Raw genomic sequence first — 19,581 nt, forward strand, 5'->3', positions numbered from 1 at the left:
TTGTTTTGTGTGATGGAATTGTGGAAATACAGAAAAACAGACAAGAAATTATCAATTGATAAGTTAACGGTAAAAGTATACATATAAATTTCTCTAGGAAGTCAAAACAATTCAAAGCCTAGTTACTTGCATTACCTACTTAGACACACGTTGGTGCACTGTTATCCGTCGTCTTCCTACCATATAATTGCGTCATCATCATTACTAAGTTTCCCTTCCGACCACAGAAATATCGCGAATGCGGTCTTCTCCTCTCGTACACACTGTGAGACTCCTTTCTTTTGTCCGAATTTCTCTTTCGTTTGTGTAATTAATGTGTTTTTCTTTATAGGTAGCAACGCAATGCGGTATTTTTGGTTAGTTCTGTTTTGCACACTGGCGTAGACACCTATCTTAAAGTAAGGGTGATGTAGAGAAATTTTCTTTGTCTAAAAGAACATACTAGTTGAATTGGCTTCTTATTATTTGCTACTATTGCAGCTATATTTACTCCAAACGCAAAATTAACGATCTAGAACCCGCAGAACGTCATATGAACGTTATGAATCTACAGCACTGCAACGCGATCGCAAGGAGATGCAGTTCCACCTTGGGTCGTCTTTTTGCCGCGAAACTAGTTGTTCTAATTGTGACTGACGCACGGTAACGGTCGTCAGGTGGCTTGCGATCTGCGTTCCATCGTTCATCGTCTACCATGATGCACCAGCCAGCTTCCAACTCTTCTCGTCTAGGAATTATCAGATCAGAGCTCTTGAGGGTCAATGCCTTGTGATGTGTAAGGAAAGGTAAAATGAAGATGCAGTTTGTTGATAGTTGTTTAGATTTTTCATTATCGTGGAATTTTATTGGGTTGTACTGAGTTTGATCAAAGACATAGACCCTCTTCATCCTTAATTTTTCGTTTTTGCTGTAATAGCCTCATTCCGTTTTTCAAGGCTTGACATCTTGATGCTCCTTGGAGCTTACAAAATGATCATAAGAGAGTGGAACCCCGAGGTATACTGCGTCCATAGACTACAATATACATTGGACATCTCTCTAGTAGAATTGTCATGACAGTGCCGTGCTTTAAATACGCAAAACTGAATCAATATGAATGTAGAAAGGAAAGGAGTAAGTAAGTTGGAGGTTGGGGTGAGATGATCAGTGTAGCTTTGTTACTGCCTTGTAATTTCTGATCTTTCAGCTGTTGTCCCAATGATGAAGCTACTGGTGTTTATCGATGTGACATTCAGTTTGAATTGAATTATTTTGTACAGTCTGTTATATGTATATTACTCAGTTGAAAACATCCTCATCAGGACCATCGAGAACTGATTGAGTCCTGGCCAAATTAATTAGACAGTACAGTAGAATTGGTAGAATACACACGAGACTTGATTTAATTATTTTACAGTAGGGCTAACTTGTATTTAAAATTATCATCATAGCTGTAAAGCGGATTATCAGCAACATAAACATTAAACATCTCGATTTGTAAAGAATTTGGGTGTAACTGGGTGCTGCTGGAAGACCTGAAGGGCGTCATGGCTCCGTGTGACAGTCAGCAGACGCCACAATGGTAGCTTGACAGCTAAAACAATTGTACAACATTCACACAATAACCATTGTAGACGCGGACGTCCGCTTTAGCTCTTGTGATTCTATAGAGGTGCTAGGTGCTGAGAATTGTTGGCTCAACTCCACTGACTTTGATCTCAGGATTACACTGACCGACTCGAAATCGCCAAGATGCTACTGTAATATCTTATGTGTTGCAGTTTTTGTTCGTGTTAATACTTTCAGAACCCTAACAGGGCTTTATGATTTCCTGGGTCGTTCAGTAAAATATGTCAACCACGACGTATAAATAAATACTACGGAAACAACCGGATCTCCACGGACAGAGGCTGTTTTATTTTTTTCTTGACGTTCATCTGTGGTTTTTGATGGCGCCAAAAATTTACGATTGGATTACGATCTACTAGCTTTCTCTTGCAATTTCAAGGCGGACCGCGGCGACGGTAACCAAAACCGTTGCTGAAGCACCTGTTGCAGTTTCCGGTGGCTGATTTCCGGCGGAAGTCAGCTGAGGGGTGAGTTGCCGTCAAAAGCCACTTGTTTCCGAACAAGGTCATGTGCCCTCCAAGCTTTGAACCAGAAAGAAAGACAGTCTGTTTCTCTTTTCCTCCCAAGTCCATCTGTGCAGGAGAGAGCTTTTAGTTTTTCCCTCCGAACATTTCTTGTGTACTATGAATAACAGTACGTACTGCATTGTGTGTTCTTCTCCCTTCTCCGACAGTTATTGTAGACTGTAAAATTCTTCAGGAGAGCAAAAAAACGGCCGAAATACACCAAGTTAAACATCGTTGACAATTTTCTTCGTGTATAGTTCTGCACTATTTATCCTAAGGTGTACCTAATTGGCGCTAACAATCCGGAAAAAGCATGAACAGTATTTATACCTCCAAACGTTTGAAAATAAATGCTATATTTACTGTGTTCATGATTAGTAACTTTTGTTTGAGTTTCCTAATTCCATAAATGAAATCACGCCTTCATTTATAAGGACGTTTAGAGTCCATGTTTACTCTTATTCCTAGACAATCAAAATTTGGTTGATTTTCAGGAAAACGTCACCTCTGAGCGTCTAACACAAAATAAATGTTAATTGTTCGAAAAATTAAGAAAATATACACAATTGACGTAAACAATTCTGTACAAAGACTTCTTGTTCGTTTCTTGAGCAATGAATAACGAGTAGACGCTACTCAATCTACTATTTTCCAATTCTTAAAGATTCTGTGCCTTGAGTAACCCTCCTCAGAGTGTTTCATAGTAACTTTCGGCATTTTTCCTATCATCCTTAAGCAGACCAAGAGGCGGCTGGAGAGCAGAGGATGACAGAAGGTAACGGTCTACGGGTGACAACAGACTCTTGTGTATCAGCATGCCTCATCAGTCATGCCTCATGCCGTCATGCCGTCATGCTGGCATGATGGATGCAGCCTAACACTGAGCCCTGTTTGTCATTGTAAGTGACTCTATCACCACGGTTGTGGTTGGTGATACTTGAGCAAATAATTGTTTACTTAGTTGATATTCATTCGATGTTTCTATGTAACCGAATTCAATAATTTTATCAAGTAGTTACTGCTAGAATGTGACAAAATTGAACATTTATTATTTAATGATAAATTAGTATGATACATTCAATTCTACATATAATCACACCTAATTTTCATCTGCGTAGACATAATTGATTTGCGTATTTAATTTTTTGTATTTCTCCTCGGTGTCGAAGGACTCGTCTCTGGTCTCTTATATCAGAGTTGAACCGAGTTGAACCTATAGTTAACAATAAATCCGAAATTTAATGTTCTCTGTTCATATAACATAGAATATGACACACGATTTTAGTTCAAATACTTATTTCCCATTGGCTGTATGGGCTATATTAATTAACAGTCCTGTCTAAAGAACATGTCGGCCTTAGTAACAAGATTACTAGATAACTACTCGTCCTACACCTACCTCCATTCATACTTGGCTTGAAATACGTATTTCGTATGGTCGTAGTTGAAAGTATTAAAGTATTAAAGAATGCAATGCGCCTACAGTACATATTTTATCGTTTTTGGTGGCTATCAAAGTTAATGTAGTTTTCTACCTAACGACATGCATTGGATTTGTAGCAAACCTGCTAGAAAGAAGATTCGTCATAAGTCATTTCATAGAGAAAAGTTAGTAGTGTTTTGATATCTGGAAACTGGATCCAGATGTTGGCCATTAACCCTTTCCTGTTGTTTGGCAATAACAATTTATTCTTGAATTGAACCCTGATTTAATATTTCTGCGATATGATAGAGCTATCATTGAATCTTCAGATACTTCACATCAGCCTGTAACAGTCAGCTCCAGAATGATTATATAATTTAGAACAATTCAGCAACATCAAAATGAAAGGAATAAACTATCTTTTGGCGATACAGCCCTTATCATCAGACACATCGGACTGTAACACTGTCAAACAGCCATTATTCAGAGTGAGTTCTAGTTCAATCTTCTTGACTTGACCACGGTCGACTGCTCGCTGCTCATCTCCAGTCCGGAGGCCTCAAACTCGTTCCTCGATGACATCATCAACCGATAATCACCGAGAGGCGGCCAAGCGTTCAATCCACTCTGGTCTACTTGCTCGTAGGCTCTTGCTCGTGACGTATGGTGGAGGTAATAATAGTACTGGAAACTGGACTGAACTGGTCGTTTAGAAGGTTTAGTTAGAATCTCGGTTGATAGGTTGAGAGCGATGGACTTTCAATGGTAATGCATCTGGGGACATTTTAAGGTTTTAACAGGATGTATAGGGTCCTAAACATTTTAAACGGATCCTTATCCTTATCCTTATATATATAATACGTGAAGGCGATTTATACGAAACACTACTCCTCCATTAATAATGGACAGATTGTTACAAACGATGTGTCAAAATAAAGTATTTTTTGTGTAGACGCCCCCTTTCACCAATTCTTGTAATAAAAGATGGCTTTGCCCCACAGACCATCGAAATCCCAATATATATGTCTCTTGAAGAAAAGATTTTGTTTACCTAAACAGACGAATAATTTGTATTAATTGCAGCTGTTTATAGTAAACACATGATACACACAGAGCGTTCGTTTTCAGAGTGAGTTAGTTTTCAGTTTCGATAACTGGAGTGGAGTGATTTATTACATGATCTTGGAGTTGACTCTTTTACATAGGAAATTATGACTGTTAGGGTTATTCGTTTTGAAATAACACCTATAATACTTTGCAATTGCTCGAATTCGAGCAACAGGTGCACTAGTATTGGAATATTAGTTGACTGGGTGAATCCCCTGTATCATTAAATTTTATACAAGCATGGGGAAGAATAATGTTTTCGATCTCAAGGATCCGTTTTATTTATCATAATAAGTCCAAACTGAAATAATGGAAGCTTGTCAGAACCCCGCAAGCTAAATGGAGCCCTTACATGTTCATGAGGTTGATTCAATGACCAGATCATTAAATCAACGGCAGTGCCATTACGAAACTTCTGTATAGGTAACAACTTGAAATGTAAACACTGTTTCTTTTTACTTGTATACAAGAACTCAGCAACGCTATTGTTTACAGCAGACACCGAAACAAAAACCAATGACTCTGACCACTTCATGATTGGTCCCGGTGTAGTTGTCTCTTGTAGAAAATCGCGGCATAGAATAGGAACACCGCGTCCAAACCCTGCATTTACAACGAATTTTAGACAGTCATCTTCCCAAACGTGCATAACATTCTAGGAAATGGCATGAGTTTTTAAAGTAAATTACAGCAAATTCCTCTAATACGGGTTCGTGAGGAGGCTTCAGGCGGTCTGCGTGTCATTCTTGATCAGATATCTTATTTGTACGTTCTTGTAAGAAAAACGCCATGGAAATTCCAAATATTTTCCTACGTTAACATTTGTCCCCACTTTATTACTTCTCGGCTCTTCAAATGCAATCCCATAATCAATGTTTGCTGAATATGGTGACGTTGAGTTGTAACATTCTCAGCAGACATTTATGATTTCTTAGGATTTTCAGTCAATAAATCAGAGTTTACACTAGAACGTTTCATCTTGGGCGTTTGAAGCCAATACACATTTGCTGGATGTGTGTGGAATTACTGACAAGAACATGCAAAGTGAGTTGCTCTCGTCAAAATGGATTTTACAATTTTTCGAGAAAATATTTAAATGTTTGTTGTAACTAACAATATATACGCTTGATGATAGAGAATTTACTGATTTGGCTCAAAAATAGGACCAGAATAACGTTTTAAAATGACTACAATTATATTGACGGACCTGCCAGCCTAGACAACACATTGCATTGTTGAATATAAACTGTCCTCTTTTCACCTCACATACCCTTAACTCATGATAACTCCACAGCGAGTGATACTCCTACATTACATAACGCCTACATCGCGTGATACAAGGTCTCCGGACAGAAGGTAGGAATGTGGTTGGTAGTTGCAGTTGCGTGTTGAAGGAGTGCGTGTATTGCGCCTGGTCCAGGCCGTCCAGCACTCCAGGTACAGTAGTGTAACAGGCCTTTGTGTTAGTAAAAACAGAAAATACAGCACTGAAATTAGTTGCGGAAGTATATAGTCACGTAATTAAAAGACGAAAGGCCAAAGCGTATGACGTTCTGGATTTTTTTTAAGATGTTATAAGGATTTGAAGGCTGCAAGTCCAGTTCGGTAAGTTATTAAAATATATTAAAGGTCAATTAATACCGGTATCGAGCGGTTATTTTCATTCATCAATGTTAGTGGAGCTCTATGGATTTGTGAACAATTAAATACGTAATTAATTGTACGAGTATCCGAGTGTACTGTAAACAATTATAGTTTTTTTTTTACTACAATCATATCGTGGTGTCAAATATACTAGAAAGTAACTAGACTGATGGCTATCGTTTTCAAATCATACGGATTTATCCGAAAACGGATCCTAAATCTAGTTTTAAACAAAGTTAGGCAACTATTTGAGCGGTTTTCAGTTCATACACGAATCGTCGTCGTCGTAAAAACCTAATCTAATCTGTAGTCAAAAGCTGGAGTCGTAAATAGCAAAACAAGTTTAATAAAACAGAAAGATTCGCCCAGTGTCAAGTCAGTGGCAGCTCTAATCTATTCTGGAACCTTGCCACAGCCACTGGGACAGCAGTGCTGTGTGTAAGGTGCCGCTAAGGTCAACGACCGTCCTTGTGTGTCATGTTATCAGCCACTGGTATAGCAGTGTTGTGTTAGGTGCCGCTAAGGTCAACAACCGTCATTGTGTATCATGTTATCAGCCACTGGGACAGCAGTGTTGTGTGTGAGGTGCCGCTAAGGTCAACAACCGTCATTGTGTATCATGTTATCAGCCACTGGGACAGCATTTTTGTGTGTAAGGTGCCGCTAAGGTCAACGACCGTCCTTGTGTATCATGTTATCAGCCACTGGGACAGCATTGTTGTGTGTAAGGTGCCGCTAAGGTCAACGACCGTCCTTGTGTATCATGTTATCAGCCACTGGGACAGCAGTGTTGTGTGTGAGGTGCCGCTAAGGTCAACAACCGTCATTGTGTATCATGTTATCAGCCACTGGGACAGCATTGTTGTGTGTAAGGTGCCGCTAAGGTCAACGACCGTCCTTGTGTATCATGTTATCAGCCACTGGGACAGCAGTGTTGTGTGTGAGGTGCCGCTAAGGTCAACAACCGTCATTGTGTATCATGTTATCAGCCACTGAGACAGCATTGTTGTGTGTAAGGTGCCGCTAAGGTCAACGACCGTCCTTGTGTATCATGTTATCAGCCACTGGGACAGCAGTGTTGTATGTGAGGTGCCGCTAAGGTCAACGACCGTCCTTGTGTATCATGTTATCAGCCACTGGTACAGCAGTGTTGTGTGTAAGGTGCCGCTAAGGTCAACGACCGTCCTTGTGTGTCATGTCATCTGCCACTGGGACAGCAGTGTTGTGTGTGAGGTGCCGCTAAGGTCAACAACCGTCATTGTGTATCATGTTATCAGCCACTGGGACAGCATTGTTGTGTGTAAGGTGCCGCTAAGGTCAACGACCGTCCTTGTGTATCATGTTATCAGCCACTGTTACAGCAGTGTTGTGTGTAAGGTGCCGCTAAGGTTAATGACCGTCCTTGTGTATCATGTTATCAGCCACTGGTACAGTAGTGTTGTGTGTAAGCATAGACAAAAAGAATTTTGTCTATGGTGTAAGGTGCCGCTAAGGTTAATGACCGTCCTTGTGTATCATGTCATCAGCCTCTGGGAGAGTAGGGTTGTGTGTGAGGTGCCGTTAAGGTCAACGGCCGTCCTTGTGTATCATGTTATGAGTTACGACTTAAAATAATCTTCATTATGTTCTTCTGCTCTTCCATAATCCTCTAAGTTAACATTGCTAATTACATTGTACTGTAAACATGCAGAAATCGACGTAGTTCAGTGGTTCTCCGCCTAGCAGTGCTGCTAGTGTGTGGCGGCGCCACTGATTGCAGCGCTCCACTGATCGTAGCGGCCGTTAGCGCAATTAACTGCAATAAAACAACAATAATTGGATTCTATTAGAGCGGAAAGGGGGCGTGGACGTTTAATGGATTCATGTTATTAAAACTTAATTGTGTATCAACCAATTTTGATAGTAGTCTCTCAAATCCATGATCAACTGTTTTAGAGAATATGCTGATAATTTTGTATTATTTCTTCTTGGCGTCGAATTATATGTGTGTAAAAAATGTGTGATTGTATGTGTGGGTAAATTGGGTGTTACTTAAGTTCATGGGTTTCTATGTCTGGTTATCTGAGAATGCTACAAGTTGGCCAACAATTTCTCAGCGTCCTGTGTGATGATCAGGCATTTAGGTATGTTTTAGTTTCTTCTTGTGTACTCATCTTGGCGTATTTAGTGTTTTGGGCCTTTTGGCGAGTATTTCTTCGCTTCCCTGTGTGATTACACAAGATAAAACACAGACAATCTGTGAGATAAAACCTATATAATCAGGTTTTTGGGCAATATTTTCAAGAGTTGCTTTTGTCTGTACTTGTTAGTGCGTCTGTTTTCTAAGTTGAGTGTCTTCCTGTATATTTAGGTGAAGTTTATTCCTGCGTAACTGTCTGGGCTCTTAAGTTATTTTGAGTACCTATTCAGAATTTCTGTATATTTAGGTGTCAGAATCTGGGTTGTTTTTTTGTTCTTGTGTGTCAAACTACACGTTCAGTTTTTATATGATTATAAATCTACTTATCTAAGTACATGGGTGTTTCCGGGTGTTCCTGGGTGCGTGTGTAGGTGTTTCTGGGTGTCTCACAGAAGTAGTTCTGTTTCCAGGCCTCTCGTTCACCGCCACTCACTAGTCACTTCTCATAATCACTCTGTATTCTCCCACCATTGTTCATTCTGCGCTCTTCCCTCCCTTATCTGTCCAACATCTTGTTAGTTTTTCCCAACCTGTCATCGACTCAGACTACTTATTAACACGTGATCAAGGCTTTCTCTATTGTAATTTCTCTATTGGCATTTTTTGCCCAAATTTTTAGTTAAAGTCATTGTAAAACATAAATAATTACCTAATCAATTAAAATTGTAAAAAAAATTAACTGATTCCGTCTGTGATCCAAATGTTGTTGTTGTGTTCAGCTACCGGTTTCGAGGTTATAACCTCTTCTTCAGGCTCTTGATGTCACTCTTGCGAGATCGTCGAGTTTTATAAACACCATGGACACTAACATTTAAATAAATAAACACGACACATACTGACGGACGGTCAACATTAATTCGTGAACTACTGTAGTTCCACACACGACGCGGCATGGCAGACGTTTTATCATTACAGACGGAATCAGGTAATTTATATCATTTTTATATTCAAGAAGTGATCCTGGGCCAATGAATATCAATATAAACCTAATCAATCACAGAGACACTATTAAACATATACTTTATTTATACAAACTTTAACACTAAAAAACAACTTAGAACTCCAAATATACAGAAAATAGCATTGTAAGCATATTTGTACAAGTACAAAACAATCGTTTAAAAAATTTAACATGCACTTGACCTATCTCGACGTTCCATATTCGGAAGGCCTCGCCAAGTGGAGGGTGGCGGGTAACGGGCCCAGCGGCGGCGAAGCGGCGATGTGGCTGTAGTCAATACATCATAGTCAGTATACACAATAAACATGTCCAACTGTCCAACGGCCACTCTAATTATCCAACTCGTGATCTATGGATCCTCTCCTCCATCTTCCGTAGTCTATCCGGCGAAACAGAACTGCCAGCACCCTCTTCCTGGCTGGAAACAGCTGATCGTAGTCAGTTACAAAGCTACACAAGGTATCTCAACATTCTACACTCACACTGAAATATTATTCTGTTAGAATTGGTCCTCTCTAAATGTTGGGGTTCTGTCTAAAAAAATAATAATGAGAATGATTTGGGAGCAAATTTCATGTGGGTACGCGAGCATGGCACTTTATTAGACTTAGCTTGGGGGGGGGGGACTGTATAATCATGTAGGGTAGTAAAAGTGACAGATTTTTGGTTGAAGATATGTAGAAACCTAACATAGCAAAATAAATCTGACCTAGGATAATCTAGCCTAACTTAGCCTAGCCTAACCCATAGAACTACAACAATGGCCTAACCTCAATCAATAGAATTTTTTGACTATACCATACAGTAACATCAAACGATAAGCAATAATTTAATATACTTGTGTTTCCTTAAAATAGTTTGTGAGTGGATGGAATGACAGTAAATAAATTCTGAACAGCAAAACGCACTCAAAAGGCGAGGTAGAAAAACCAAACCAAAAACCACCTAGGTTTCCAATGGCCACAGGAGTAAAGAGTAAAGTAAAAAAACGCACTCAAAATAAACATCGGGCAAAAACATTCTTTTAAATTGCCTTGAGGTAGTGTTTATAATGTTATATGGCATGTTTAATCTAGATGGTTGTAGCCGTAGACTATTCAGTTTTTTAACATATTCATCAACAACATGGCATCTAAGAAATTTGTTTAAGTAATCACGACATGAAAACGACAATGCTATAACAATAAAAAAAAGCTAAATTAGTAAAACATTTAATTTTATATAGGAGACGTTTTCACGAAACGTTCTGTGTAGACTAACCATACTGTTTGAAAGTAGTCAAGAAACAGTAATTTACTGTTACTCTCGCCAGTAAAACGATTATATCAACAATTTCTTTTTCCAATTGTACATTTTGACCACAATTGTAACCTGTGGGCAAAGTAGTGGTTTAATGCAATAACAGAAAATTAACTGGTTTGTGTAGGAGATTGTTTCCAAAGATTTTGATTTCACTGCATTATTTTGGAGTTTTATTCAATCAAACTATGATTCCTATGGGTATTTATAGATTTTCACAGTGCATGTAGAGAGGGTATGATCACATTTAGTGTCGAAATTGAATACCATTTATAACCGCATAAAATGGGTGCGAGAACCACATATAAGACATTTGAATCAACGTTTGAACTGGTTTGAACCCATTAAACTGATTGGTTTCGAGAGGGATTGGAATGTTGAAATTGGATTGGAGAAGGTGATTAGAATCCAAAAACATTTGGGAGAAAATTTTTCTACCTTTTCCAAAATTATAGTCTAGTGTTCAATTATGTTGCAAACTAATTTGAAGATGTTTTGATCCTAACACTACATTTCGCAACAAAGTACAATAAGTTTTCCCAATTATTTTACTTTTGTTTTATCTGTCCATTTAAACAGCTTTTTTAACACATGTTTGCCCAACAACCCTTTTTTCATGAGTGGTTTGTATGTAACTGTATTATTTATCAATAGTATCCTAGCAGAAGAGTGTCATTATTTGAGGCTAATTTGACAATTTTATCTATTTGTTTGATATTATTCTTAGTTTATTGTATACTCGAGAGCTTATTCAACTACTGTTGCCACGATTAACTGAATAAAGGCCGTGTCATATTGTTATTGTTATACATACCTTGGATACAACTACTAGACCTTAAATACCCATGTAAATATTAGTAAAAGTTTTTTTTTATAAAAATGAACTAATTTGATTGAGCGGGGCAGAGTGAGACCTGATGATTACCGTACTGATTTCTGTATGCGATAACTTTTATCGATGTAGCATTTTTTATGTTACTCCAACCATTAAAGTAAAAAACCAAGTGTGAAAATATTTTTTGTTTGTTTTGAGTTTGGCTCTCCAAACCACTCGAACAGTATAGGGCCTATTATGTTTAAATGGATTCATCCGGTCCATACAATAGGGATTTCTACTTCAATATTGAAAAGTCAATACAAATAGTAAATGGCAATACTGTAATACCGAAAAGCTGAACAAAAAAAAAAACATTTCCGCTGTATTAATTTGTTTAATAAACGCTGCTACTCATCAGAACCTGATGAATTATTAACACCAGCTCACTTCATTGTCACAATTATTTGGCGCACGTGCATCAGCACTCCTTAGGCGACTCGTGGATCAGCATTCCTCAGAACGAAAGAATGGAGGAATCCCAGATGGGAATGGACCAATGGACCTATAGATGCTGCACATGGCATAATGACTGGCTGTGAAAATCTAGACTGAACATTCGAGCCATGTGTGCTCGTAGAATCTGGTACGCGGCATTCAGGTGAGAGTGTCTTTCCACTGAAGATTGGGCTGCTTGAGGCTGAAGAGGAAGTCTTACAGCTTCAGTAGCCCTCCTATTAAGTCACACCTTATAAATTCGTTCACACTGGCGTTTATTTAGGTCGTGCATTAATTGTGCCAAGCCCTCAACGGGTCCCAAAAATGTTCCTTAGTTGCGCCAAATCCAAGAAAGGTAGGGGTGAGTTACATACAGAAAGAATGCAATTGTTTATGTGTCATACTAACCTAACCTAACATAACTTACTAACTAAACCTAACTTAACCTAACTCAACCTAACCTAACTTAGCCTAACCTAACCTAACCTAACCTAATCAATTATACAGTCAAAGAGAGTCGCTACGTGTACGTATCGGGTGGCTCCCTAGAGTAGTTGGCGCAATTCAGGAATATCCGACTACCTGACTCAGGTCATTTGGCGCAATTAATGCCCGCCCTATTTATTACGTGTATTCAATGAACTAAGTAGAACGGTTTGGTGTCGGACTACCTCTGACTTCTGATAACTAGAGTTGATGTTTCCATCAACAAAAGTACAAAAACGCCAACACCCAGCACGGGTAGACCTGCAGGTGAATTGATCGGTTCCGTTCAGTCCGTGAAATCGACTACACAGAAAAGAAACAAAGCCTCAGGTGCTGTGACGTCAGAGTTACCACCTGCGGGGTTGGAATACTGAAACGGGATATTTAGCTGATGGAACTGGACAAAATTGTTCTTAGGTTTAGGAAACGATTTAATTATCTCCGTGTTTTACCAAGACAGGTAGGTAGCATGAAGAAAAGATGCAGCCAAGTGAGGTAGTTTCCTCATCCAAAGGAGGTTAAAATTTCTCTGGCACGTGTTAGGGTATAGGCGAGGTTAGACAAATTTAGCTTCCCGTTTCAATTGAGAAAAGTATAAATCAGATGGAGATAGAATTTAAAATATGTTCAAAACATTAAGAAAAAAAGCTTGATTGTCACTTAGAATATAAAAAAAACGTTAAAAAATTAAATATTTCCAGGGTTTTCGTTTTCAATAAGATTGGCTATTTAGTCGACCACCTTCCTCCACTTTGAGAGCTTTACGTCAGATATCATTTAAAACCACAATGCAACACAACACGCGGTTTATTTTTGTTATACTTGTATAAGAATGAAACACCAACTTTTACATAAAATAATTTGGAAGCTATGCCATGTCGGAGGTATGAAACGTCGCGTGCGCGCTGCAGGGAGGGGGCTGGAGTATTGCTGGAGCGTGTAGTGTAGAACTGGAGGCACTTCAGCGTCGCGTCGCGCGCGTGCTAACAAGTGCCAGTCATCCACGCGCTGTCTTCGGTGCTTTACTGTGCTGCACGTTGTTCTAAGTTTTCAAAAAACATGTTCAATGTGATGTGGTGTTTTTCTGAGTGCTCAGCGTGTCTTGGTGCAGTGTGAAATCTTCGAGTCTTGGCTTCTTGTACCTTTGAGGATGTTGTTGACTATGGCGACTACAGTGAGGCAAGTCAAGAGGCACAGCAAATCTGTGAAGAACTCCAACCAGTTTGTGACCACAGGTGAAATAAATTTCCGTTAAATCGCAGTATTTACGCAATATTTGATGAAAATTGTAACTCACCACGTGTCATTGTGTATATTTTGACTGAATTCAGCCTCAGCATTTCACAGTAAAATCAGTAAAATAATATTACGTGTCAGCTAATTTGTTAGTAATGCTTCTGTGGGGATGCAGTAAAGAATAAACAACTATCAACCTTCAAAGGTCGCGTGTTTTCGTGATCTTTTATTGGACGCGAGTTTATAATCGTGATCCCATCACGTTTTGCAATTAATTCAAACTTCAAATTATATTGTGTTCGTCTTGATTATAACAGTGTTTCGTCACATTAAGTGTCACACATGATTTTCGTAGTTTTACTTTAAAATAATTATGTATTTATCTGTGTAGTATCGATTGTTTAATGTATTAATATTTTTTCGTATTTTACTACTACCGTTTTCCACCCGTTAAAGTCTTTCGCATATCTGGATCAAATCCATTTTCGTCTTACTACTTTGTCGTTATTTATTTCTGTTTTATCACATCGATATTTGTAATTACCGTATCTTATTCTTTGTTCTCTGTTGACCGCAATAAATTACTGCAATTTATATAATTTGGTAACATTCATATTTTTGTGATTTTCCTAAAAGTCATGAGATGTCTTTTTATTTGGAGTGACTCTTGTTGAGCGGAGCGAGCGAAGCTCTTTGAGATCGGACCTTATGCAAACTATGTAATCAATTAACTCAATAACGGCTGAACATATTGAATCCAAACTTACCAGGGGTCTTTCGACAAATATTTTTGATGTTTCGAAACAAACAAATTTCAATTTGATGATACCTGTACAATTTAAGACTAACATAAAATTTGCAATGTTTAACATGAGTCTTATGAGTTGCCATGATGGTTACGAGATAACAACGTAGATGTAAACAAAGAATCGTAGCGTATGCGACTCGACATTCTGTACCCACGGGCACCTCAGCTTGCACATGCACATATGGCCTATTTACAAAAGACAGTACAAAAGAAAAGGAGTCCGATGAATACCATTAAGCGTTGATTAACAATACACCGATTCGCATAATTTCTGGCGGCCTTACTGAATTATTCCAAGCAGATTATTTCTTTTAATTGTTGTTATTGCTATTAGTTTTGTGGTAAATATTAGTCCGGAGTGTGGTAACTTTTTTAGACGATTAGATTAAGGTATCTGTTATCCTAAAATGCTATGGGAAGGGAGGGAAACAGGTCCGCGACGTAGGAAGTCGTGAAGGAAGCAGTAAAGATGAGCGGTCCGGGGTGTGGGAACTGTTAATGACGATTAGATTAAGGTATATGTTATCCTAAAATGCTATGGGAAGGGAGGGAAACAGGTCCGCGACGTAGGAAGTGCTGAAGGAAGTAGTAAAGGTGAGCGGTCCGGAGTGTGGGAATTGTTTATGACGATTATATTAAGGTATCTACAATCTTAAAATGCTATGGGAAGGGAGGGAAACAGGTCCGCGACGTAGGAAGTGGTGAAGGAAGTAGTAGAGGTGAGTAGTCCGGAGTGTGGGAACTGTTTATGACGATTAGATTAAGGTATCTACAATCTTAAAATGCTATGGGAAGGGAGGGAAACAGGTCCGCGACGTAGGAAGTGGTGAAGGAAGTAGTAGAAGTGAGTAGTCTGGAGTGTGGGAACTGTTTATGACGATTAGATTAAGGTATCTACAATCCTAAAATGTTTATATTCAATATATTTAACTATACTTGTTAACTTGTGTTGTCCAACTTATAACTTTAAAGTGTGGAAATAATTTTCTCTGTGCAGATATACAGACACAGTTACAATTACACATGCCAATGTTGTAAATATATGTTCAGTAATTTATGTCTGTTTTTTTTTATGTATATATTTTTTATTTGAAAGTCTGACGCCATCAATCCCTTTTGGGTAAAAGATGAAGATAATAAGGTAATAATTACAAAAAGTAGAGCCTAGACTGCTTGGCCTGTACGGGAGTCCAGTTATAAAATAAGCGTGATATAATATTCCTATTTTTTCCGTAATACTATAAGATGAATTAATACAGCTAACAGAACAGCATGTTTGGCATTTTTATGTCAGGTTGAAAATTTAGTACAACCCAATAAATAGGCTTTAGGGTACATCGACACAGTGCAGGTTCTCAAATTAAATTGCCATAGCCTAATATAAAAACGTCTTTTATATTTGATTTTAATAATTTTTTTGTACAGTAGTTTATTATGCATATACAGTATTTTACTTAATCATGCTGTAATTTGGCATGAGGAATAAATATATTCTTGTTTAATTCATCAATTCTCTATCCAGTGCCGTCTTTAAAATCTAATCTATTTATGAGTAGGCCTACAGTATGCCTATATTTTGGCAATGGGGCGGAGCTAGCGCAAACATCACCAATTCAATGCCACAAGCGTTGCGGCAACCACCATCTTTTTCAGGGTATCATCAGCTCGTGAAATTAGCCACGCCTTATTTCCTGTGGTGACCATTGACTATGGTATTGCTATATATAGTCACCTTCTTCTGTCATTCTGTTCGCTGAGCAAAGTTTACTAATTGGCTAAATGTTTTAGTTGGAGAAAATGAGAAGGAAGCCTATAGGCCTATTACATAAATGGGAGCTAAACAAACATTAGGATATTGACAAAATAATACTTATCTTTATGCTATTACAAACACACAGTTTTACTATTACCAAACTATTACTCATATATACAATTAAAATTCAATGACCTAATAGAAACAGCTGACTGGATTCATATTTCCTTCAACTCTTCCAACCAACCACGAGAATTCAATTGGATTGTTGCTATGGTGACGTCATCATGAATTCAATTTGAATCATGAAAATAAATTAAAGTTATTTGTTTATATTAAAGCTTGCTTACTCCGCTCAATTGGCGGACCTGAGGCCGCATGCCTAGTTATTTGGAGAGCTGTCTTATTTAAAGGGATGTCTTTTTATATGAAGTCATGTCTTGTTATTTGGAGGAATGTCTTGTTATTTAGAGGGATGTCTTTTTATTCGGAGGGATGTCTTGTTATTCGGAGGGATGTCTTGTTATTTAGAGGGATGTCTTGTTATTTAGAGGGATGTCTTGTTATTTAGAGGGATGTTTTGTTATTTAGAGGGATGTCTTGATATTTGGAGGGATGTCTTGTTATTTAGAGGGATGTCTTGTTATTTAGAGGGATGTTTTGTTATTTAGAGGGGTGATGTTATTTGGAGGGATGTCTTGTTATTTAAAGGGATGTATTTTTATTTGGAGAGATGTTTTGTTATTCAGCGGGATGATGTTATTTAGATGTCAACGTTATTTAGTATTTCGATCTAGTTTTAATTTGTGATATGCTGTTTATAGATCTTGTACGAAGGTTTTACTTATTTTCTAACATTTCCTCTGGATTCTTCTTTCGTGGTTATATAGGCTATCTATTTATTTTTTTCTATCCAATACCGAGCAGTCTATTGTGTGTCTATTTCCGTGTTCGATTTTATCTTTACCCATTGTTCTTGCGTTCAATTATATCTTTGCAGCCCTATTAGCATATGCGATCGTTGTAGCATGTCCGCCGTTCGATCGAGGCCTCATATCTACCGTTCATATAGTCGACCGTAACCGCATTATCCCCGTTTTGATGTTTGATCGTAACCGTTTTTTTCACCGTTTTAATATTTGATCGAAATGTAATTTCACCGTTTTGATGTTTGATCGTAACTGAATTTTCACCGTTTTGATGTTTTTATCGTAACTGAATTTTCACAGTTTTGATGTTTGATCGTAACCGCATTTTCACCATTTTGATGTTTGATCGTAACCGCATTTTCACCATTTTGATGTTTGATCGTAACCGCATTTTCACCATTTTGATGTTTGATCGTAACCGCATTTTCACCATTTTGATGTTTGATCGTAACTGAATTTTCACCGTTTTGATGTTTGATCGTTTTGATGTGTGTTCGTAGGCTATCATCCGTATTTTCATCGTTTTATCGGTCGATCGTGGCCACGTAGCCCTATCCCCTAGTTCGGTCGTAGTCGCCTTATCATAGTTTTGACGATTTCATATAATCACTTTTCATGTTCGATTTTAGCCCCCACATATTCAGTCTTAACTTATATGTGTGAACATAGTCCCATTTTCACCATTTTATGTTTTATAAGTCCAGTTTTTTGATTCTAGCCTACATTTAAATTTCATTCCCAGCATCCATATTTTGTTAGCGGAATTTTCACAATTTTAACTTTTTATCACCTTTGTATACCTACTGTTTAAGTGGCCGATCGCTTTACCATATCCATCCTTCTTATCACATCACACGAATATACTATACTTAGGCCTCTCGTAGTCCAATGGCAGCTCTTTTTCACAATTCCCCCATTGCAACAGGACAACGGGACGGGAAAGCTAAGTGACGTACCATTTCCCAGGACCGTGAGAAACACTGCACAATTAGCGATACAATGGACTAGAGACTAGAAACTTGTTACAACTTGCTTACAGCTCAAATGGGCCGAGAAATGGCGTCTAGAGGCGAAATGGCAATCAATTCTATTGGCTATAAATATAGAGTTTGTCTTCGTCTGTCCCGGGCCCGGTAGCTACCTCTGTGAACATGACGATCGTGAGAGTGGTATAGTAACGATTTATTGATACTTCCACGATTATTAACAATACAATCGCTGATGTTGTTTTATAGTAATCGTAAATGTGTTGACAATAATATTATGAGTATCAAGTGACTCCACGCCAAGATTATAATGTTGATGTACAAGAAAAATACGCATACTTTTTAAAAAGAACTTAACAAGTTTATTTCAGTAGATTTTTAAAACATATTGAAATATCTATAAGTGAACATGTTATTTAAAATAGATAATACTAGGCCCAGGCTTCAACTCTGTATTCGAGATCGTAGTGAGTTGGTAGTGAACAAATTGATTTTAGCCCAGAATATAAGTTATTTTATCTACTTATATTAGCTTGATTAGCTTTTTTAACTCTTTAAATTTTTTTCGTTTGACGTATTAATTAAGCTTAAGTTATTCAACAGAAAAAGATAATTATCTTCATATACTATGGATGAACTTGGAAACCAATAGGGAAAAGTAGTAACAGTGGATATTTTCCAACCACTTCTCACGCCTTTGGAAAATATTTTTTGACACATTTGCTTAGGTATGCTTAGGTATTTACTGCAATTTATTTACAAACTGTAACCAATCTAACTTATAACTTAACTTGTATCTGTAACTGTATAACTTTTTTTAACTGGGACAAACAACTTATTCAGTTTTTTTGTGTGAAATTTATGACTCTATTTTTTACTTAATGATCTTTCCTATCCATTGTGCTAAAACTCTGTTCAGTTGCTTCTTTTCATATTCCATGAGTGACTCATTGCGTGTTTATAATTTCACTACTAATTGGCATTATTCTTACATCCTGTCTGTGACCTTTCTTTACATCCGTTTTCTTGCTTAGATAATTGGAAAGAAGCAAATTAAAGTAGAGCGCAGATGTGTTAGTTGTATGGGTGATACTTTTTTCTTCTGAAAATGTTTATGAATGTTGTTGATACCCTGATGTATAATTAAGTTCAGGAAATAAATAAACCACATAAATAGAAGTAGTTATTCCACTTTCCTTCTTTGACCGCTAAATAGTTGTACAAAATTACTAAATAACTTCTTGATCAGCATTGTACGTGTTAAATGTACGGAAAGTAAATAAAAGAAGTGTCTTATAACACTTAAAACATATATTTACTCTTATACTGTTACTCACAAGACGG

The 19,581-nt window shown here is 37.7% G+C and overlaps 1 protein-coding gene across 1 annotated transcript in view; it reads left to right on the forward strand.

The window, feature by feature from the left end:
• The window catches only part of LOC128985179 (NHS-like protein 1), a 77,284-nt gene that overhangs the window by 36,006 nt on the left and 21,697 nt on the right, over positions 1 to 19,581 (forward strand). The gene's annotated exons all lie outside the window — the stretch shown is intronic.

Source organism: Macrosteles quadrilineatus, unplaced genomic scaffold, assembly GCF_028750875.1.
Source record: "Macrosteles quadrilineatus isolate MER2022 unplaced genomic scaffold, UCM_ALF_1.0 Scaffold_2__2_contigs__length_208266976, whole genome shotgun sequence".
Lineage (NCBI taxonomy): Eukaryota > Metazoa > Arthropoda > Insecta > Hemiptera > Cicadellidae > Macrosteles > Macrosteles quadrilineatus.